The sequence below is a fragment of the Mus musculus genome, chromosome 8 (assembly GCF_000001635.26).
Source record: "Mus musculus strain C57BL/6J chromosome 8, GRCm38.p6 C57BL/6J".
NCBI classification, from domain to species: domain Eukaryota; kingdom Metazoa; phylum Chordata; class Mammalia; order Rodentia; family Muridae; genus Mus; species Mus musculus.
Window position 1 is genome coordinate 87,796,926 of NC_000074.6, and position 24,275 is coordinate 87,821,200.

A 24,275-nucleotide genomic window follows, 5' to 3' on the forward strand; every position below is an offset into this window, starting at 1 on the left:
GACTTCCCCTCGTGGAAGAGGACTGGACCCAGACTGAGCATTCTAGAAGACTCCAGGCTGCTATGATAGGATCACGAGAGCTCTTTGATTTTGCTTTTATTTACTTTGTTTCGAGGCGAGGTCTCACTGTGTAGCTCTGGCTGTCTTGGAACTCACTATGTTGACCAGGCTAGCCTCAAATTCATAAATTCACCCGCCTCTTCCTCCTGAGACCTAAAGGCAGGTGGGCACCACTATGCCCGAATATTTTTCATTTACTTTCAAGTTTCCCCATCGGTTTAGAGCCAACGGTGCTGGGTCCCACTTGCAGAATGAAGTCAGCGAATTTTGTCAAAGTGTGAAAAGTGGGTATCCCTGAAGGGAAGTACCACTTGAGTCACAGCACTGATACCAGGGTAACAAAGGCTGCCAATCTCCCAGAAGAGGTGAGAATATGCCCAGAGAGAATGAGGAAGATGGACGGCCTCAGGAGAAAATGAGAGTAAAGCTGGTGAACATACATTGCTCCAAAGTAGCAAGCTGTCCGTCATCTGCCACAGGAGGAGGCTCGGAGGATGCAGAAGGCTTGACACCTTGAACATTAAGCGTTGATGCCCCAAAGTACAGCTCACAGTGCTGGGGAGGTATCACGACATCAGAACCAACTGGCCACGAGTGGGCTCCAAATGCCTCCAGTTCTGACCAACACATGCTGAGAAGGAATCACCAGGCGGGGGGCAGACCCCACTTCCAGGAGCTCTAACTACAGGGGTCTGGCGTCAGGTAGTACGAGGATCTTGTTGGCCAAGGGGCCGTGTGCAAATCTGTGCACAGCAGAAGCACGCACAGTGAGGATCTCTAATACACCCAGGAAGGGGACACACAATCCCTCAGTGAGCTCCCTCCTGGAGCCAGCATTTCCTCCAGTCTTAGACTGAACCACCGTGACCCCAGCCTGTAGACAGAATGACCCAACAGACACGTCTTAGACTGCAGAAAGATGTGCTCTCTCAGAACGCGGCAGCTGCGCAGTTCCAGACCAGCACGTTCACCCTAAGTCCGCCTGGCCTTTCCAGCAGAACTTATAAACTGAAGCCACAAATATCACATTGGGGTGCAAGGTGACCCTAGGTCTCTCCATTATCACCCAAGGCAAGCCTCCAACTCTCAGAAACACAACCTCTGTCCACCTGCCTAACTGCAGACTAGAAGCAACGGCATTCTGTGTACTCGGATTGGTTTGGGGTTTTGTTTTCTCTCTACTCAGAATCTCACAATATAACCATGACTGACCTGGAACCCTATATGTAGACAAAGCTGCCCTTGAAATCAAAGAGAGCCACCTGCCTCAGACTCCTGAGCGCTAGGATTAAAGATGTGCCACGATGCTCAGCTAGGCCTTGAATGACTGATCCCCCTGCCTCTACCTCTCAATTGCTAAGACTACAGACTCCTCCTCCAGCCTGCACCTATATAGAATGAAACGCCTTCTCTGGGAGCGGCTCCTACTCACGAGAGCAGTCATGTCCCTTACCCTATAATGTCATTATAGGTATATAGTCATTACCCTATAATGCCTGCCGCAGGGGGTTTCTAGACTCTGGGCTCCACAACTGTTCATACCACAACTGTTCCTCAGCCCAGGTGAACCCCAGCCCTACCCTGCCCCTCAGCCAATGACATACATTGAGGAAGCCTGGGTCCTGGGCCCTAAAAGAGAACAGAAGTGATACCAGAGTGTGTGGCCAGCACAGGTCAGCTCCTTCAGGGAGCCCACACATCAAGGGCCTGGGTCCTCTGAAGGGAGGGAAAACTATGCTACCAGCCTGCTACCCCCACAGGACTCCATCCTAGCAGACCTCCACTATAGACCACTAAAGGGCTCTCTGAGCTTACAGGAGGTGCCAGAGGGAGGTCATAGGCATAGTGAGGGGACTACACAGGCTCAGGTCCCTGCAGCGCTACACTCCTAGAGGAAGCCAGGCAGTGGCCATTGTCAACACTACACTGTCCTCCTCAGGTCAGGCCATCCTCTGAACGCAGCATATTGCACTCCTGCCTGTGCCTCTCCCAGAGCTAGTCCAGCATTCTCAGAGCACCACAGGTATGGGGAAACAATGATCACAGGCTCCTTAGCGCTCCTACAAAACATAGCCGACTTATGTCACTTTCTCACCAGAGATGTAGACAGATGTGATTGGCAGAGAGCAGCTCTCAGAAGCTCTCTATGAACAGTGTGGACCCACTTCCCAGGAGCACATTGAAGACAAAGTCCAGTGGATCACCATCATAGGCAGTGACCGCTTCAACCGGAGCTGCTGCGACACTGGACCGTCTGAGAGTCAGGGTATGATGTCCCAACCCCAAACCCTGTGCAGTTCTATCCTGTCTCAAAAGTCAGGGGAGTTAATACCTCCAACGAGATCTTTAACTGGAAGGCCCCAAGGAGCCAGAACTCGCCCAGAGGGATATTCATAGGCATGCTACCTAGAATGGAGGTTCAGCAAAATGGAACCTGGTGATTTCCAACTGCCCCCCCCCAAAAAAAAACAGGCTTACTCTTCCCCTTGCCTCCAGGTCACACAATCTGCAGAGCATCCTTGCCTCAGGCTCCAGGTTCAAAAGTATTGCCTGAGGTGTCATGGTGTGTGTTGGGGGCCAGGCCATTACTTCTTGTGGTGTCTGCTCCCATCGAAGTTTGGATGTCGAAGTCACGCTAGGGGGGCATCTACGGGATTTGTGTCCTAGTACTATAGATCAGCTTAGTCCTTTAAATTGCTGCAGTAGTGACAGTATTACCTACCTAAGGCCAGTCCTAAATCATGACATGGATAAAACTGATGTGTTGTTCTCATAATGCCAATTAAAATAAATGCATTGTGGCAAGAAAAAGAAAGAAAGAAAGAAAGAAAGAAAGAAAGAAAGAAAGAAAGAAAGAAAGAAAGAAAGAAAGAAAGAAAGAAGAAAAAAGAAAAAGAAAAGAAAAAAGAAAAAAAGAAAGCAAAAGAAAAGAAAGAAAAAGAAAAAAACAAAACAAAATTGTGTTGCCCAAAATTGGGGCATACATTATTACTAAATGGCTTGGGGCAAACCCTGGAAGGACTTCTGACCCAGCCCTGGGACTGTTCCCTTCCCCTCTCCAAGCCACAAGTGTCACACAGCCAGTGGCATGCCTGGATTGTCACCAGAATCTCAGCAAATCACTCCTCTCAGAAGCAGGAAAGAGAGAGGAGGTGGGCTAGGCTCTGCATGGAAGGGGCAGGGAAGAAGAGAGACGGGGAGCCTGGGGTTCTGGGATGTGCTGGTGCCAGCCCACGGCTGCTCTGCAGGCTCCGTTCAGCTTTTGTGCTCAGCAGAGAAACGTTCCATTTCCTCTACATTTTCATGTTGCAGCCTCCAGAAAATCTGCCACCATGTGCTTCACTGCTGAGCTGTAGAGCTTCCGAGACGGAGGGATTGAAGGCTGCCCCGCCCTGCCCATCTTGGCACCACCGCTGAGCGTGCCCCGTGCGTCAAACATTTGAATGTTTAGCCTTATGTGTTCTGCTAGCTCAAAAGCACTGAGACTGTATCCCTCCTTTCACTAGACACACTTTACAGATGAGAAAACTGAGGCTGAAAGGAGGCTGCACGTACTGGAAAAATGAGGCTCCTGAGGTTGGGGCAGGACAACCTGCCTCAGTCCAGAGGCCAGTAAGGTGTGGAGGATCCAGCTGCCTGCCCACATGAAATTGTGATGTCACTGGATCTGCAAGGCTGTCACTCACTACCCAGACACTATCGGTAGCCACAGTGCCTGCTGCCGAGCAGCCCCTAGGCACCGCTGAGTGCAGCACTACCACACCTTTGCATGGAGCCTCCTGCCAGCAACAGGGCAGGCTAGAGCTGTATGAACCTCAGCAACACTGCAACTACAGTGCTTTTCCTAGACTGGATCTCCCAATGGGCTATGAGGAGTCTCACAGGTACTCTGCATTTAGAGCTACCTTCAGACAGCCTTGATAAGCCAGGGTTTCCTGACTCTTGGGGCCTCACAGGCAAAACACTCTGGTGGTTTTATGGATGGATAGATGGATGGATGGATGGATGGATGGATGGATGGATGGATGGATGGATAAGGCATTATAGTCTGTGGCTTGATCCAAAAAAGGCATTTCATATTAGTGGTATGAACGAATACCTGCATTCAAGAATGAGAAAATGAACAAATGATGGATAAATCATATTTACCACAGAGAAGAAGCTAGGAGTGAGTAGCCAAGACGGACCCCGAAAGGTAGAGGCTGAGGGGTTTTAACCTTGACTACTCAAGCTGCCTGGGCCCAAGGGGTCTGCGAAGTGTGGAGCTCCCACATTTACAGCAGAATGCAATTAGAACTGTCTTCTGTGTGACCTGCAATTCCTTCTTTTATTTAAAAAGGGCAGGGGTGAGGGGGGTAATAAGGGAGTGGTGATGGAGGGGCGAGGGACCATGGAGAAGGAACAAGTCCACTGCTGGCCAAAGCCTCAACCCCTAGAGAGATATCATTAAAACAAAGGAGACACCAGGCAGGGAGGGGGCCCCTGTTTGCTCAGACCAGAGCACAGCACAACAGCCTTAATAAGATAATAAGCTGAGATTCCCTCCTCTTAAAGAGACAGACATGGTAGTGAGATTCAGGGGGGGGGGGGGAGAGGCGGGGACGATGACACATTTTTCTGGTAAAGCCACTGAAATGGTTGTCTCTATGTAGCTCACACACTGGAGGTTCATGGTATGTGAGGGTGAATGTGTACACGCCACAGACATGTTTCATGTGGCCCCCCAGAAAAATCTTGACTTACTAACGTGTATCTCCAAACAAGTGAGCCCTCTACAGGAGCATGGTAAAGCAAACTCTGGCACACGTGTCTTCCTGGGAAAGAGCTGGTCCGGTGCGAGTGTTTACCTGTAGCCAGCTAGGACTTCCATCTCGGTACGGACAGCCACTAGATTGAGGACTTCCTGTTCATCTTGGAGGCTCTCTGTTCATCCACCCCTTCACATTGCCAGTCACTCTCCAAATATCTACAGAGTGCCAACCTTGTGCCACACTCTGTCCCCGGGTAGAAGGCTCCTATGGGGACTGTACCTGGGCATCAAGGCAGAGCCAGAAAGCCTAGATTCAAATCTCAGCTCCACTACTGGCCAGCCATGTGGACTAGGAGAGATACATTGCAGAACCACTCCGCAACTCACCAAGATGAAGATGGGTGGAGAAAAAGCCTCCTGTCCCTCTGGCTGCAAGAAACAAGTTAAACAGCCTGGCCAGCACCTGGCACTGGGAAACACTTGACACACCTATGATAAGCTGATGCTTCCATATCAGGGGGTAGTCTGAGTGGAGACTGCCTGGAAGACCCTGAGTGCACAGCAAGAAAGTACAGCAAACCATGCCCCCGCTCCCAGTTCAGTCTCCCCATGAGCATCCTCGGTTATCACCTCTTAACTCTCACCCCGCCCCAGTAACATCAAGGGAAAGAGAAAGCCAAGCCCACTATCTGGTCACTGAGCCCCAACACAAAGCCTGAGCATAGGGCATGTAGCCCTCTGTCCAAGGTTTGGTCTCTTTCAGTGACAGAGAATCCATCCCACTTTGAACCCTCTTAACATTCAAGAAGAAAATATCATGAGCCCTAAAAGAAAAATTGTGATACCATTTAGAGACAGGAATAATAGATACCCTGATGCCAATTATCCTTTAAGAAGGGGAAAAAAAAAATCCACACACACAATGAGTCACCTGTTGCCTGGAAGCCATCTTTAAAGTGACACTGCAATTTACATTAGTCTATTCCTTCAACAACTATCAATCAGTGTCCTCTCCCACCAGCCTCTTCAAGGCTCTGGGGACAGGGTGTGATCACAACCAAGTCCTGGCCCTCAGCATACTTTCAGCATAACAAGAGAGGATGTGGATTTCCAGCTGAATAGAGCCAGGCATCATCAGGTGGTGCCATGAACTCGGGAGAAGCAGGACACGGTGGAGGAGGTCCCACGCCACACAAGTGACAAGGTGACATGACAGCTGAGCAGACAGAGACAACAATCAGGGCAGGATCTGAGGAGGAGCATTCCAGACAGGGGACCATACGTATCCTCTTGCCAAAACACAAGCATGCCAATGTGGAGACATTTTCTGAGACAGCAGTGTGGCGCTTCCTCTACCCAGGTGCTCCAGGAAAGGAAGTAGCACTGACAGAAAAGCTGCAGGGGGCTCACAAGCCAGGGGACTCCAGGGCCAGCAAGCCTTTAGTGGTGCCCCAGCTAAAAATGCAGAGAGGCATCAGGGATGCAAGCCAGAGAGGATAGGGTGAAGGCTATTACTGTCCTGCCTTCAGACAGCACAAGCCAAGCTGTGCCCAGATCCCTACGGAAACCAACTCACTGTTCGACCAGCTGCTGCTCTCTCGCCCTCTCTGGTCTTAGTTTTGGCAACAGCTCATCAGGGCTGAGTATCCTCCAAGCAGACGCTAGCAGGACCCTGGAGTCCTCGGAGTCTGCTGTTCCGTGCAAGATGCACCCACCATTCCTCTATCCCACTGCGCCATCCTTACACCCATGCCAGCAACACCACGCAGGATTGGTACTCCTGCCAAAATAGCTATTAACCCAGTAGCCAATAATAACACGTTATCCTATCAATTTGCTGCTGAAACGCTGTGTAATTGCCGAACCGAAGTTTGCCATCTCGGTAGCCTGGTTACGACATAAACAGAAAGGACCTCACCAGTCCCCTCTTGAGGAGAACAAATGGCTGGCCAGGAGCAACCGTCACTTCCCACCCCCCACTCACCTCCAGCCAAGCCCCAGGAACCTGTCCAGAGACCTGGCTTCTTATCCTGTAAGCATGTCACCCCTCTGAGTAGAGGGGGCAGCAAGGAATGGGACATGATGCTTGTGAGCAGCGTGGTTGAGCCCAGAAGCCAGCACTCCCTCGGCTTCCTGACTGGCAGTAGGGCTGAAGGGCCAAGAGGCCAGGGGCCAAGAGACACGTGGCAGCACCCAAGTTTAAAGCACACAGACGAAAGAGATGCAAGCCGGGGATCACCAAGGGAAGCTAATGGCATAGGTCACGAAGGGAAAGGCAAAGGACGGACTGATGGACAAGAGAGCAGTGTTAGACCCAGAAAGCAGCATGCACCCTGAGGGCAGTCCTGTTCCCAAAGCAGGTCGGACACTGGCCATCCGCCTCTCCTCCAGCTAGTCGGCTCATTTTACCCCCTCATTCCAAAAACCCAATTCTCATCCTTCTGGATTTGATACACAGCACAGACATTCCACTCTCAACAAGCTGCGAGCCTCCAATGGGACTTGGCATCCTGTGCAGGCTAGTGTGTGATGGATCCGTCCTTCCCTCTTCCCAGGGTCAGTCTGTGACTCCCCTCCCGTTCCACCCCACCCTTACCTCTCCCCACGCTCACTCACCAGGGTGCCCAAAAGGCAAGTGGCTGGTGCCAAGAGAACCAGAACTGAGCCCGTGTTCCCAACACCAGAGGCAGGGCAGGCAAGGGGGAGACAGGCACTTCCCACTGGCCCACGGGTGACCTCAGCCACGGGATGCATCTCCACCCGCCCTGCCTGGCCAGCCCAGGAAGGCTGGGTTGAGGGTGTGCAGCTCCTGCTGTGGGCTTGGCGGGGAATCCAGCTAGTGGGGGAGAGGAAGAGGCTTGGGAAAGGAGGGGCAGCAGATGGAGAGGAAGAAAGCGGAGCAGGCCAAGCTTGGGCCACATGGCCAGATGTTGGCTCAACCGAGGCCCAGGTCCCAGGGGTACCAGGGGAGCTCTGTATTCCTTAGGAATCCACAGAGGAGGAAGGGCCGAGCCTGGATCTGAGGTAAGGACCAAGGAGAGGCAGTAAAGGGTCTCTCAGTCACACCCAGTTGGCCAGCCCAGGATCAGGGACAGCCTTTCGGAGGCCCCTGGGTGGAGTGGGTGGGGTACTGTCTGCGGGAAGCAGCACTCAGCAAATGAAAGCCAGGCCTGGAAACTGGCTGGTTGCTGTTCAGCTCCAGGGAGACCTGCTGCTGGCTAAGGTGCCCAGCTAGAACAGAAGGGGGTGTTCAAAATGCTAGGGCAGGGCAGGGACCTTACTGCCAGCACAGGGCTGGACAGCTACGGCTAAACTATAGGGTCACTCCTTTCTGTGCTCTGAGTGCGTTTTGTGGTTGTGTGGTTGGCACATTACGGCTTGGCGTAAAGCACTGTTTAGAAACTAAATAAATAAAAAATAAAAAAGTGGAAATACTAAAGGTGTAGTTTTCTTCCCTCTGCAAGGCTGTCAGGCAGGTTTCCAGCAGAGCTGGGCCAAAGGACCAGAATCAGGAACGCTGTCTGGGAGCTACCCACCATCACGGTATGGTATCTAGGCACATCCTCATCACACATCAGAGGGAAAGAGTGCTTCCCCTGCCACTAGAGGAATGAGACTGTGTGCTGCGTGCGTGCGACTGTGGCCATCAGTTCGTACTCAGTGGGACCCCAGGTCCTGACAAATTGAGCTGGGCACGTGGCAGGGTTCTATAAACATGGATGCCAGTCACCTGGTTCATCCATTCACCCACACATCCAGTCTCTGAAAGGAGGTTCATGGCCTGAAGCTGATAACTGCCAAGTACCTTGGTGTTGGAGACAGGAGGGTGAACCCCAAAGGTTGTGGGGTCCCCACATAGTGTAGAGTACTTGGGACCATAACATAACAAGGGTCTTACGGGGCTTCTGGCAAAGGTAACCTGTACTCTGAGCCCACCAAGTAAGACTTAAGCAGGGTGAAGAAGCAGGAAAGGGGGAGCCTTCACATAAGTACCAGGAGGAGACTGAAGCCCTTGAAGGCCTAGGGGGACCTCCTCCAGCTCCTCCTCCTTTTCAAGCATAGTGGGTGGCCCACGCCTGGCCCCCAGCTCAACACAGGGGCACCCCTAGAGGCCATCCCCACTGAGGCACGGTCAAGCCCTCATTCCTAGCATTAGTTCTTGGTAAAAACGGTTTTTTTTGTTATGTTTGTTTTTAGAGGAGGAGAGGGAGAGAAAAGGAAAACCTGAGGTCTTTCTCTTTGGTAGTGGGGAGGAGGTAAATAAACAGAGCTGGAAGAAGAGGGCACGGAATGGGCTCAGCATCTGTAGCCACTGAACAAATTAAAATTAGCTCATTTAATCAGTGCCTAATGGCCTGCTGTCCCGAGTGGGTCTCAAACACAGCAAACTTCACAGCCACAAGGAGTGCGGACCGATGTCAGTTTATTGGGCAACAAAGGGATTTTTTTTTTTAAATATGTGACCAGAATGCAGACCAGGCTGCAGTGAACTGGGGAGACAGAATGGCGCTCCCTTCGCCACCCCCAGATTCTGGGAGATACTTGCCTCCCTGCTGCGTCTCTTTGAATTGAATTGTTCTTTGGGTTTTGTTCTAATTATCTAAACATGTGTAACTATGTTCCACCAGGCATTTCGACCAGCAGAGAAGATAACCTAGCCTCAACGTACGTTACAGGGCCCTGAGTTCAAGTCAGCCTTGACACCAGCCTGAAACATTCGTGCAGACATACAGCCACCTACGCAGTGCATTTACAGATAACACAGTTCTACACATGAGGATACATGCACACAGTTGCATATGCGCAGTCGAGCACATACACAGCTACATAACAAAGAGTAACACACCGCATGCAGGTACACACACACACAATTCTCTCAGCTATTCCACTCCTGCCTAACAGCTGGAGGCAGGGGAGGCCCAGCTCACCAGAACCCTAGGGAAGGCCACGGTGTGCACACCTGAGGCCCAGGCTGGTAGCAAGGACTCTTATTTCCCTGGGGCCATCTCTCCACTCAACTTGACACCTGGGCTAAATCATTAGGGCAACTGGGGGGATGGGGGGTGGGGAGTGGGGGGAGTGTCCAGGGGAGGGGATGGAAGCCACCAGAAAGAAGGCACAGGGTGAAGAAGTTGCGGGGCAAGGACAAGCTAGCAGCCTAGCCACAAAGAAAAGCCAACTCTTTTACCAATGCCCAAACTCTACAACCTTCCCATAGCCTCTAGGCCAGCCATTGTTCAACCCTGTGCTCAGAAATGCCTAGAGCCTCTGAAGCGCCCCAAGACACAGTAGAAGATTCTACTGGGCCACTCGACATGGTGTGCAATTTAAAACTTAAATACACCTCATTTCCAAAATGTTCCATTTTAACTCTACAAAACACGGTTGACCTCAGTTAGCTGAAACACTGTAAAACAAACTGAATACATGGAGAGTTGCTATAAATACATTAAAGAAAGAGTAAAGAGGAACCAACCAACATAATGAACGCTTCCAGCTTCCAGGATTTTGACACAGAGACAGACAACAATTTGTGAACACCTACCCTTTCCAATTTCTACAGTAACACTCTGGGATCAGCTCAGTTGTTGTCACCACACCCCCAAAAAGGGAAACTGAAGCTTAGAGAGGTGAAAAGCCCAAGCTTCTCAGATTTGGGGACAGCTCAGAGTGGAAGCAGAAGAAAACTCAAGCCCCCAGGTCTTAAGGACAGTCTACTAGAGGGAGCCAAGTCCTCCTGAGAGACTCTTACCAGATTACCAAGCCATCATCCCCCACCACCGCCACCACTGCGGCCCCTCCTGGAGCCTGTTGTATGGGTGACAATGTGTTCATCTTGACAGCAGCAAGTCAGAGTATAGGTTCCACCCCATAGGTCCATTTGGGTTGACAACAGTCCTATTTAGAGTTCTCCTCCACTTAGCTAGCATGTCCGATAGTAGACTGGGACATGCATGCATGCATACACACACACACACACACACACACCCCTCCCCAAGGTGCAGATCAAGGCTCAAGCAGTGGACAGGGGTGAAAACAGTGAGAGGCGACTGGGGCATGGGAAGTAGACCAAGGGGACAGTCCTTCCTTAAGCACGGCTCACAGCCTCTGCAGATAGCACACTCTGCAGGCCACCCAGCACAACCAGATGAACAGGTGAATAAACTAGTCTTCTTCTCTCAGAGCTTCCAACCACAGCCATACGATAAAGGCGGTGACAATGGACGTCTCTCCTCTAACTTGAAGGTGGGGGGAAATGCTATTCAATGTCTGCCTTCCCTGTCCCACAGGACCTTTAGCAATTGAATGGAGTGAGCGGGTGCAGCAATGGTCTTGCCTCTGCCTCATCTCCTGTGTGGGGCTCCCAAGAGGCCAGCCAGAGCACTCAGGAAGCAGGATGTGATCACCCTTCTCCTTAGACCCAGTGTTGGATTTGGATTCCCTGTAGCCATCTTTGCCCCAATACTGATGGGGTCTAGGCCTAACATGCAGGAGTTACACCCGAACTGGCAGTGCCCGCTTGAAGCAAGATGTTTCAAGTCTCCTTTCGGAATGTGAAGTTGGGAAGTGTGTGTGGAGGGTAAAGCTATCATGTGGACAAGATTATACCCACAGCACCAAAGCAGGGTGCTCAATGACCAGATAGAAGTGCACACTCAGCTGAAGGACTTGGGCATGAAACACAGGGGCAATGTCTTTCTGGAGAGTCAACATCAATATATAAGGGGCAGTTTGCCTCCAGTTTTCCTAATTGCCTTCCTTTACAGACACATGAGGCTTCATACCTCACAGCCTTCACAAGATGGTTCAGAGCCTGCAGGATCTCACGCCTAGAAAGGCCCAGCATCCCTCATTAGCTAAGCTTGGTGACCCAGGGGACACAGGAAAAAATGGTGTCAGCATGGACCTGGTATGTCCTATAACACAAGGGTGACTGCTCTAAAGAAGAATCTATGAAAAGGGTCCTTCTGGTACTGTTTTATAAAGAGACCACAGGCAGACTGCACCCACCACAAGGCTGACCCCCAGGGCATACCCTTGGCTCTTCCTTGAGTTTCCTAACACAGGTCAGTCCACTACGGAGTGCCACCATTCCTACCAGAAAGGAATGATGCTCACACTTGCAGGGCAAGACAAGTGACAAGCAGATGACAAAGACATTCTGCTGTGGAGCCGCCCAACAGGTCCAAGTAACATCCACTGAACGGAGATTATGTGGGTCTCCTGTACACATCCTCCACATGCAACAGGCGAAGCTCCTGAGGCCAGGCACAGTCTGCATTCAGACTTTTTGGGTAAGAAGCTGTGTTTCTTGAGTATCTAGGGGTTCCTGGGGCAACCAAGTATCTTGATGTTTCTATAGCGAAGAAAAGCACAGCACCACCCCTAAAACATTACAGTCTTTACCAGCTGAGGTCAAATTATACCACTAAACCACACACGGGAACACAGTTGCAAGCTTCCTAGAAATCAGGATCGTGAATAAGGCATTATAGAGCTGTACTGTGTCTTTGTTCTGCTGTGTGTAGATACTGTTTGCTCTCCCTGCTTCCCAGAAGATGAAAGTGAGACACAGACATGAGGACCCAATGTCCTCCGAGTCACTGATAAAGTCAAGAGGAAAGTATAACCAAAGAAGTGGACTAAGGAATGGGCCACAGGTTGATAGCTTCCTAGGAGAAACAACACCAGCTGGTATCAGTGGAAGCAGGGGCCCAGGGGCAGGTGGGACCCACCATCCCATCCTGCTGCCCCCACCTGAAAGAGTCTATGCAGATCATCTTACCTACAACAAATACGTGAACCATATCCCTGGCTCTGGAGAAACAGGGAAATGTCACTTTCTGGAGAATGAGGATTCTGACAGGACTTTCATATGGGAGGACAGTGACCTCATGGCTTCCGAGGGGTGCTGGTACCCTGTGAGTGACCCCTCAGGTATATCCCCACCAGCTTCTCTGCATCAGGACTTTTTCAACTACTGGAAAAAATTCCAGAACAGGCAAAATTCTAACCCTACATTATCAAATAATTACATGGCAGTGTTATGACACTAAAAGACCCCTCCCTCCCACACATACACTCAAACACACACTGAAGGCCTCTGGTGTCTACTTTAATGGGGTGGCCCTGGACTTAGAGCTTCTTAAGAGAAACTCCAGTTGTGATTGGCTGGTTCTCACTGCTCTGATGATGAAAAACATAAAGCAAGCATCTCTCTTCAGATAAACAGGAGCTTTGGGCTGAGAAAGGCAGATATGAATGAGTGTGCACACACAAACACGTGCTTATTATTACTAGTGCACAGCTATATGAGTGTGTGTATTTTCCTCCTACTTAACCACAAACTCATTTCCCTAGTGCCTAGTCAGCCCCATCTGAACATCACTGCACTGAGGGCTCTCAAAGTGTCAAGCTTAGGGCTAGTGAGATGGCTCAGTGGTTAAGAGCACTGGTGGTTCTTCCAGAGGACCCTGGTTCAATTCCCAGTACCCACATGGCAGCTCACACCTGCCTGTAACTCCAGGTCCAAAAATAAAGATGGAAAAAAAGCCAGGCATGGTGGAGCACATGTTTAATCTCAGCACTCAGGAGGCAGAGGCAGGCAGACCTCTGTGAGTTTGAGATCAGTCTGGTCTACAAAGTGAATTCCAGGACAGCCAAGGGCTACACGGAGAAACCCTGTTTCAAACCTCCAGTTCCAAGATTTCTGACACCCTCATACAGACATACACACAGGCAAACACCAAAGAATGTAATATACATACATATACATATACACATACACATACACATACACATACACATACACATACACATACACATACACATATACATATACATATACGTAACTTAGATGTGCCCACAAGGAAGAAATGTTAAGTTGTGGGCTGGAAACAGCACAAAGGTAAAGTCAGCACATAAAGCAAGGATCACCTCCATGGCAGGATGCTCAGGCCTGGCCAGGAGATCAGGCACCCAGAGCAGGCAGGCCTCATGCTAGGTCTTAATTTAGGGCAAAAATATAAAAGAAAAAATAATGAGGATCAACATACGAAAGCACAGCTAGCATCCAAGAGACAGACACTGTCCAGATAGTAGGAGACACGGATACAATGGGTCTTCAACCAGGGCCTGCCTCCCCCAGTGCATGAGGACATCGAGTGGCAGCTAATGTGTCCCTGACACATCACCCACCTTACCAGGGAGGGCAGCAGGGTTCTGAGACATGACGTCACTCTGCTAGAGCCTCAAATGCAGTCAGAGGTGGAGTCTGCTCTGACCACAAGGCAGGAGGGAGGCGTGCATAAGACAAGACTTCCAAACTCACTGGGCAGTGGACCTGGTGAGACGTTGGGTGAACAAAGCTAAGGCCACAGCCCAGAGGGAAGCATCTGGGGTGCTCAGGAGTGCACAGTGGCCCCTGGAACAGAGCACAGTAGAGGAGGCAAGGCCTTCAATGGGATGCCTTCAGTATCTCCCAGTGAGGGACTCGGCCCTACCTCTCCCATTCCCATCTTGACCTCTTATGGGGAGAAAGCCCCCCTCAGGAGACAGCAAGACAGCCTTCCCACCACGCAAACAGACAGACAAACAGACAGAGATTAGACAAGTGAAGAGTAGCTTGTGGCAGAGGGTAAGGAGCAGACTACTGTCTTATATACATTCTTTGCACCAGAATTACATACAGTGAAAACGAAGTTGACATTTATAACTGTGTGACCCTGAAGATAATACTTAACTTCTCCGAACCTCCATTTTCTCTCTTTATTGTCTCATTCATGCCATAAAGCAATACAGAATAGTACCTATGCTAGATACTGAGCAGGGATAAAGAGGGCGGTCCTACACAACCCGTGGTTCGAAGCATGCCCTTGATCATGTTGAGAGCCACAACCCCCACTCAGGGTAGCAGGAGCTCCGAGTACTCCAAGAAGCCCATCCACACCTAGAAGCCTTTCTGCTGGTGTGACACCCAGCACCAGTGGCTGCTTGCCACTCCACACTCCTGTGGCACCATCAGCTGGGACTGGCACATTGGAAACACAGGCTGTACGGGCTCTTCTACACTGCCGCTGCCCCGCCCCCTCCAGCTGCCTTTGCGCCTGCTGCCGGCGCTGCTCATTTCCAGGCAAATGTTCTAGTTAATTAAAACACACCCAAGTGCTCACACGCACATGAAGCCAAGCTACAAAATCTGCTCTAGCAAACAGCGGCTCCAGCATGGGATGGATGCAGGCCAGGGAGGTTTCCAAAGCTGATGTCATTTCCATCCAAACTGCTCTTACCGTTCCTACCGTTCTGCCTGCATACACTCACGAGTGGCACACACACACACACACCTATACACATGTGCACTTCTGCATGTGTGCCTGCAAGCCATGTGTATTTCACGTGTGTTCTGAACACGCTCACAATCACATTATCTACATTGCCCAAATTCAGACACAAACAGACACACACACACACACACACACACACACATGCTCTCCAACTACTGTGTCCTCTAGCCTAGAGCACTGGCTGTGATTAGCAAGCTAACTATGCCACTGACTGCATAAGGGAATGAATAAACAAATATGTGAATCAAAGCAGGAGCAGGCCAGCTCTGGCCCACAAGCCCAATCTTGTATCATCACAGACTGAGTTCCCCTAAGGTTAGAAGGTACAAGGGATGGGGACACCCTCCCTCCAGACATGAGTGTCTAAACAGTCCCGAGATGACCAGAGAATGATGTGATTTCCAGTTAGGAAATAGAGTGGACCCTGCTCCATGAGGGGCCCCCACGGGACTCTGCTCCAAGGGGAAGAGGAGAGGTGTCTGGTGACACAGCTGACTTCTTCACTGTCTAAGATAGGTAGATCCTCACTGGGGTGGGAAACTCCAGGCAAAGTGCAGCTTGTCACAGGCAAGCCTGCCGAGGAAAGCATGGAGACGACTCAGGGTGAGATCCAAACAGTCCTTTTCTTCCAGAGATAAGATCGATGCTCACACAAAACCACGGGTCATTTGGAGCCCCAGATGGGACATGGAGAAATCCCTGTTTAAAAACGCGGGGCAGCTGTGCTGGTGCCTCAAACTCATCACATGGACAACTGACCTTCTCGTTCATGCCTGGGGCTGCCAAACCTCGGATGTGAGCAGAAGGCGTGGGAAGGGTGGGCAGGAAAGGGCAGCTTGGAACTCGGGAGCAGCCTCTCCCAAGGGGTGAGGGCCAGCATCTCAGGCCCTGCCTGGGAGCCAGGTAGAGATGGGGGTTTGTCTCCCCGTCCCATCTGCTCGCTGAGAGTTACACTGAACATTTCACTAACAACGGTAGGAATAAAGGCAAAATATCATTTTACTCTCCATGTATGATTTTTAATTTTTCAAACAGCTGTGGGTATTAATAGGAACATAAAAAGCTGCTTGGGCCAGGTCACCTTAACTGCTCAGAGCACTCCCAGATCCTCTGTGATCTGAGGCTGTGAGGATAAGATGAAGCCCCTAGATTCAAAGAGCTGCTGTCCTGGTGGAAATGACAGTAAGAAAATAGTGGTCAGGTGAAATGCTAGGTAACTGGGAAAAATAAGTAGGGCAAGATATTCCCTAGCTCTATCTCTGGCCCACGTTACTCTCTGTGGTCACCCTGCGCACCCCTACACCAATTCCCATCAAACCTGCACACCCTGACGTCTCAATTTCCCTGGTTTACCATGACCTAGGATATCATGGGTGGGTGGGTGGGTTGGTGGGTAGACAGGTGGGTGAGTGGGTGGATGAGTGAATAGGTGGGTGTGTGGGTGGGTGGGTAAGTGGATAGGTGGGTAAGTAGATAGGTGGGTGGGTAAGTGAGTGGGTGGATGGATGGATGGATGGATGGATGGATGGATGGATGGATGGGTGGATGGATGGATGGATGGATGGATGGATGGATGGATGGATGGGTGGGTGGGTGGATGGATGGATGGATGGATGGATGGATGGATGGATGGGTGGGTGGGTGGGTGGATGGATGGATGGATGGATGGGTGGGTGGGTGGATGGATGGATGGGTGGGTGGGTGGGTGGATGGGTGGATAGGTGGGTGGATTGGCAAGTGGGGAATCACATGGACATTGGGTAACAATTTTAATGTAAGGTTGGAAGAAATCACTGAGCATCAAATGCATCCTGTGTCCTGAGTCATGATGGTGGTGGCTCTAGCTTGGAGAAATCAGAATCTCCAGCATCCAGACCCAGCCTGGCCTAAGTGGAAAACAGAACATGGGCTCCCACTTGGCAGGTGGTTTCCAGTACCTGGACACTGTCGCTTTAGTCAGGCTGCTTGGTCAGGTGGTTTAGACCAGCACAGCCAGCTACTAACGCAGCCTTCCAGGACCACTCCGACTCGACACAGCAGCCAAGCACAGGCCATCACAGACAGTAGCCAAGTTCCGGCCATCACAAGTCACCACTGTTTTAAAGTGCCCAAGGCTTTCCTACCTCTTCAAAGGTAAAAATCCCCAACTTTCAAAATGCCCATCACCTCTCTTCCGTTCGACGTGTGACTTCAGTCTTGGAAGCAGAGTGGATGTATTATCCTTATTTCTCATTCCAAATAGATTTTTCTGAGTCGGTTGCTTTTCACCCAGGGAAACCACCAAGAGCTCAGCTTTGCAAAGATATGATTCTACCCAAAGGAAGACAGCACAGTCTGAAATGGTGAGCAACCTGAAGCTCCCAATGCATCCCATACACAGTGGGCATTGCTAGGTTTCTCTTGACAATTTAATCACCCTGCAAAGCTTTTGAGAGCTGGATGTAGTGCCATGGAGTACCCTAGCACACAGGTTGCTGCAACAAATCTCAACTATGTATGTACATGCATCTGTGTGAATGAATGAATGAATGAATGAATGAATGAGAAACATTTAAAATGATCTGACACCAGACACAACCACCAGTACAAATGATGTAAATGTCAGAAATGCTAAGGACTGGCTCAAGAATGCCAGCCAGCCCAAAAGCCAGAGCCCACTCAACCTCAAGTCTGCTCCCAGACGCAAACAGGTGAGGAGCTGTCACCCACGTGTAAGAGCTCATTCCTTAGGAGCTGGAGACATAGCTACTTCTCCAGAGGACCTGGGTCTGATTCCTAGCATCCACATAGTGGTTCACAGCTGTCTGTAACTCCAGTTCCAGAGAATCTGACACCCTCTTCTGGTCTCCGTGGGCAGCAGGCATACATGTGATACACAGAAGTGTGCACAGATATTCACACAGAAGCCATTCGTGCACAAGCTGGGTAGGTTACAGACCTTGGAACTGGAAGACAACCTGAGATGATACAGTAGGATGGGTGAGTGCTGGGAAGTGGAGGCTCGTGAGGCTAACTCAGCATCATCTCACCACAATGTATGGGTGGCTCACATGGATGCACATGCACATACATGTATGTAAGGATGCATGCACACACACATGTGCACACATGCATACACACATGCACACACATTCTCACACACACATATACACACATGCACACATGATGCACACACACGCACACACATGAATGCACATGCACAAACACATATAAGCACACACAGATGCATGCACATGCACTCACACATAAACCCACACACATGTGCACACATGCATGCACACTTGCATGCACACACATACACACATACACACACTCACACACATCTACATATATACACTCTCACACATGCACATATACACACATGCATACATCCTTGCACCCGCACACATACACATACTCACACACATACACACATACACACACCCACACATATAGACACACGCATACACGATGCACACACACATACACACACCCACACATATAGTCACACGAATACACGATGCATACACACACATATACACACATGCACACACGATGCACACACACATACACATCCACACATAGATGCACATGCATACACACACACACTCACGCACACACACATATGCACGCACGCGCATTCACACTGGCAGTCACATGCATACAGACACTATGAGCTTACTCTATCATGACAACAACCTGCAGAGCTGCTCAGCCCACAGCCTCAGCCTCACTCCATGGGCTGCCACCTCACTCCTGGAGGTTGGTGAGACTGTCATTTTCAAGATTCTCATTTAGGATTTTCAAATGTACTTCACCCAGCCCTCCTAGCACCTCCCTCCCTCTCTCTCTCCCCTCAGGCCCCCTCCACTCCTTCTTATCTCCCTCTCCATGCCTCCTGGCCACTCTGACCCCCCATCAAGACCAGCCATGACCATCCCAGGTCTGCTGGCTCTAGCTCCCGTTTCCTTTCCCTTGCCCTCGCCTTCTGGGGTTCTACCACCCCCTCCTCTCCTTGTCTCTTAACTTCCCTCACTTCATTTCCACAGCCTCCCCCCACCACAGGCAGAATGAGTTCTCTGGTGAGTTCTCCCCCACCCCCCACCTGCTTAGGAAAGTAGCTGAGCACAGAAGGCTGGCCAGGCGCAAGCCCTGGGGCTCCTAGGCCCTCCTGGCTACACTGGCAGACCAGGGTCTGGATGGAGGCCGAGGCCTGTGAATTCGTTTCACCTCCCTCAGCAGCAGCTATCCTGCTCAGGATCCCAGGAGGCACATCGCATCTGGCCAGAACAGAACCTCTGACAGATGGGACTGAGCCCAGAGCACAGCAGGAGGGTCTGGGAGATGGAAGTGGGAGGCTGGAAGCTCTGAGTGGTGAGATCATGCAGGGGGAAGGAAGGGGTCACAGGCGTGAACACAGTCCCTGCCATTTCAGGAACTGTATTCCAAATCACCAAGGCCCAGCAAGGCCTGGTTTCCTCATCTGTAAAATGGGAATGACAATCCAGGGCTGTTTTGATGAAGAAAGGGGAAGCTATCAGACATACTCTACAAATGCAGCTCTTTTGCTGCAGCAATGATTATTATACCTGTGCCTTATGGTGGCAGCTGGAAATATATCTCAGAAGACCCCTCCACCAGCAGCAGCCTAGGACCCCACCAGGCATGTGTGGAAAAGAAGGAGGTCTCAGGGGCCAGGGAACCCTTGATGGCATCTCATCCCAGCCTGGGAGTGGAACTGACTCTGTCACCCACTGATGTTCTGACTGACAGTTACCCTGTGGGCAGGTGGCAGAAGATGCCAAATATCTGCCACCAACATTGTTCTCTGACATTGCACCCAACAAAAGTCTGCTTAGCTATCTCTTCCATGTGCTACAGAAGGGAGCATTCGGTGGTGACCAAGACCAAGGGAACTCTTCAAAAAAGCTCAACACCTCATTCAAAGACAGCCACTGACTAAGAAACTACAGGCAGTGTAAGAGTGGCCAAGAATGTTGTTACACTGAACAATGAATGTCTGGCATTCTCACTCGGGTTAGATCATGTGCTGGTATCTACTGTAAGTATATTTGCAAATTTAATGGAGAATATATCCTTCTATTTAACAATAAAAGGCTCTCGCTTGCGCTTTCTCTCTCTCCTTCTCCCTCTCTACCTTTTCTTACAGAGACTTATCATGCAGCCTAGCACTCAAACTTATGATATCCTGCCTCTATCTCGGAAGTGCTGTGATTATAGGTATGACCAAACATGGGCTTCAAAAATTATATTCTTTTGGAGCCTGGAGAGGTGGAATCTGACTGGTCTTCCAGAAGTCCTGAGTTCAATTCCCAGCAACCACATGGTGGCTCACAAACATCTGTAATGGGATCTGATGCCCTCTTCTAGTGTGTCCAAAGACAGCTACAGTGTACATATCAATTCTTCTGTTTAATACTGAGCGTGACTCCTTATGCATAATAAATGTTCCTATATACCTACTATGAGTATATGCCTTATTTGGTGTTCCAGTTTTTGGAATGTTGAAAGTGAATAAGATCAATCATTTTTTAGATGATAAACTGATTCCCAGAAGGCAATGTGCCAAATGTACACGTAGCTCCTTAGCGGTGGCCCATGTAAACCCAAAGTCAGAACACAGTGAAAGTGCTCACCTATGTATGTAAATGATTAACCGTGGAGGAAAAGAAGCCTCCTGGGTAGTCAAATGGGTGGGGCGTGAAGCTGAGTATCTTGCTGTTGTCTCACGTTGAGTCACCACACGCTCAGGAAAAACAACTGACAACTACAGACCACAGGGTCATGGCCGTATACATTAAAGGCTCCTTGTTATAATCCTAGGAATACATACATGTGTGTGGACAAAGGCCAAGTAAAAACAAATACCAAGAATACTGAGTACTAAGATAATAAGGAATGCTATTCTTAAAATTCAACTAAGTGTGCTATCGTTGACTCCCCCTACTGAATTCTTAAGTTGTTATATCAGGAGTTTAAATCTTCTCATTGTCCTGGGGGAGAATTAAAGGGACATTTACAAACTGCTCTGAGGGTACCAATGCTCTGTGCTCAGCACGATGAGGAGAGAAACAATACGTCAGAGGGTAAAAAGACCACAGGCTACATACAGGCAGGAGTTCACTGAGGAGAGGGGTCCATCTGCTTCCCTCATCCCCTACCTATCCAAACCTGACCATGTCTCCCTTGCAACACTGGCTTTAGAATGAAAATGAGCACAAGGTTGCTGAGCCCCAGAGAAGGAGAAGAGTATTGGGCTCCTATCCCTAGGGAGGAGGCCCCTGGCCTGGCAGCAGTGGCAGGTTCACGAGGAGGAGACGCCCATCTGGGAGACCCCAACCTCCCAGAGCCTCCACCTTCTGAAGTTCTCCCCCAACAAGAGCCACTTCAAGGCCCTTTGCCAGGCTAAGCAGCACCCAATTTCCAGTTCATCCCAGCTGCACGAGACCACTGCCAAAAGTGGTGGACCATAAATGAAGGGGTCCTGACAGGCCACGGGGTGAGGAGTGCACAGGGCTAGGTGCCAGACTCTATAGGCACCAGGTGCTGCACACGCCTGGCTCTGCGTGGTGCGTGCACCAGGCAAAGCAATTTGTGTGCAGTCAGGTAGGGGGGTAGAAATATACCTCCCTGCCAGCCAGAAGGCAAGGCTCGGGAACCATCAGTGTGGCCCAGCTTGACCAGCCAGGAGGATTGGCAGAGGAGCAAGCGAGCTGGACACTACCTTCCATCCAAGGGCATAATTAACTGGCATAGGCTGCCAGGCCAGGTACAAAAGTTCAAGGTTTGCCTCTCACCACAAGGTTCTGGATGCCTGGCATGGCAGAGAACAGTCCAGGGCAAATCTCCTTGAGTCAGGCTGCCTGCCACCCCCCACATCCCCACCTCCAATCCTAACATGTTTTATCTACCCTGTGGCCTCAGGGACAGCTTCTTTCAGGTGATATCACTGTGGACTGGGCTAAGGTAGGTGCAATCCACTAGACTTGGGACAGAGTGTAGAATGTAGACAGTGAGGAATCTTCTGAGAGTTGAGAGGCAGCTAGTCTCGGGCTCTTGAGCATACTGCCTTCACCCCTGTTCCCAGGATCCTTCCTGAGCCTAGCATTGTCAGGAAAAGAAGAGTTCCAACCTCACACCTTCCCTCCTGCAAACCTCCCTGACTCCATCAACAACGTCTCTGTCCTTGGATGTCTAAGGAAAAACAAAAACAAAAACAAAAACAAAAACAAAAACAAAAACAAAAAAACCCACAAGGCTTGACTCAACAGCCATCCTTACTTCCAACGTTAGGATAAGATACATCTCTGGAATAAGCTTTGTCTCCCACCTCCAGCATCTACGCTGACCAATGCCAAGGCTGCCCATGTGGACTGCCATCCACTCAATAGCTGCTGCCAACACTCCAGCTTTCGATTTCTTCAGTCTGTTCTCCTCCAAGCATACTCCTTGTGTATCAGGCACCCAATGTCACCAGCAACAGCTCCCCTCCCCAACTATCTTCTGCTGGGGGTCTCTGAGCCTCCATCTACTCTACTATCCTATGATTCCCCTTCAGTCTCCTTCTGCTGCTTCCCTCATGCCTCACACACTTCCTCAGTACCCTTATACACCTGTAACAAGGGGCGGAGGACAGTACAAGAGAGTGGGTGGAAAGATGCTAAGAGCCTGAATACCAGATCATCTGCTGTGCACACATGACAGGGAAGTTTCACCCATGATCTCTCATCAACATGGCTTCCTAAACAAAACCAGCATAATGACAACAGCAGCTGACATGCTAAAAAGGACAGGGGAAATCCCACAGAGTCCTGCCCTTAGATGAAGAACTACGGGTGACCAATGACTGCTGAAAGAGAAAGTCAGTATTCAGGACAGGCTCCCATGTAGGTTTTCTAATGCCAAGGGGACAGCCCTGGACACGAGTGTACATGAACTTAATGGGTTCAGTGGTTTTTACATGTGTACATACATGTAACGATATTAATTTTAAAAGATGTCATGAATTTAAGAAGGGGCACAGAAAGAAAGGGGAGAGAAAGGGGTAGGAGTGATGTAGATATAGTATCCACATATGAAGTCCTCAAAAGAAATTATTAAATTAAAACACACACACATATGAATATGAACTGGGAACTTTCTAATGTCAAAGCAGTAGACCCCAGCTCATCAAAGCTGTTGTATGGTAGTTTCCTCAGATATGACAACTTCTTGTTGACAACCTTGAAGGGAAGCTCACTAAGATATGGAGGTTTAGAAAGGAGGTGAGACAACAAGATGAGGTGAAACATTCCATCCTGAAGGGAAGCTTTTTAAGCACAGGAAGTAGACAACTCAAAGGCTTCAGGAAGTCCCTGAAACTGACAGGACTCAATGGACCCCTCCCTCCCCAAGCTTGTATAAGCAGTAAGTATTGTTGAGAGACACCCTCAGACAAGCTGAGCTACCTGGAAGAAGCAGAGACCAGCTGAGTGCTTGGGAAGTACACTCCAACTCATCAAGCTGCTTGCCAGTTGTGAACTCTACTCTTGGTAGCCAGCTTTTACCCAGAGTTGTAACCTATGATGGAATGACACAACTGGATGGTTTCTCATCCTGTGAGTAAGCCCACACTCATATTCTTGTAAGTAGCCCTAATAAAACTTATTGGTTCACCCAAGTGGCCTTTGCCAGTACCCATACTTTGGACTGTCCATGATTCCCTATCTGGGAAGAGTAGACATTTGTTCAAGTTTTCCCAGGAATAGTATCATACACCAAAGGCCACACTGCTCTATGTCATAGCACTCAACAGTCCTAATAAACAGCTATGCTGCTTACTGGCTTATACACTTACTAGCATATACTGTTGCTGTGTGTGTGTGTGTGTGTGTGTGTGTGTGTGTGTGTGTGTGTCCAACTTTGTGTGGCTGGTTTTCTTCTCTCATCATTGTGTGGGTTTGAGGTTGGAACCTGCTAGATTTGGGTAACAGGCAAGCACTGGAGCTATCACATCAGTCCACTAACCTATATATTTTACTGCTATTATCGGTGTCCTCACACTGCTAAATGTGTTGACAGTAAAAAACATGGTTGTGACACCAGTCTTGTATATCTCATGTCCACCTCCTGATTGCCTCAAG

General features: G+C 49.9%; 1 protein-coding gene across 10 annotated transcripts in view; it reads right to left on the minus strand.

Annotated features, from left to right (window-relative positions):
• Zfp423 (zinc finger protein 423) overlaps positions 1 to 24,275 on the minus strand; it is a 300,244-nt gene that overhangs the window by 135,116 nt on the left and 140,853 nt on the right. The window contains exon 1 of one of the 10 annotated variants that reach the window (NM_001310520.1): positions 7,427 to 7,514. The exons of 8 other annotated variants lie outside the window; for them this stretch is intronic. The gene's annotated coding sequence lies outside the window, so the exon portion shown is untranslated. Of the gene's footprint in view, positions 1 to 6,386; positions 6,679 to 7,426; positions 7,515 to 24,275 lie in introns of those variants that run through there. One more of the 10 variants, XM_011248561.3, reaches the window with a different exon arrangement.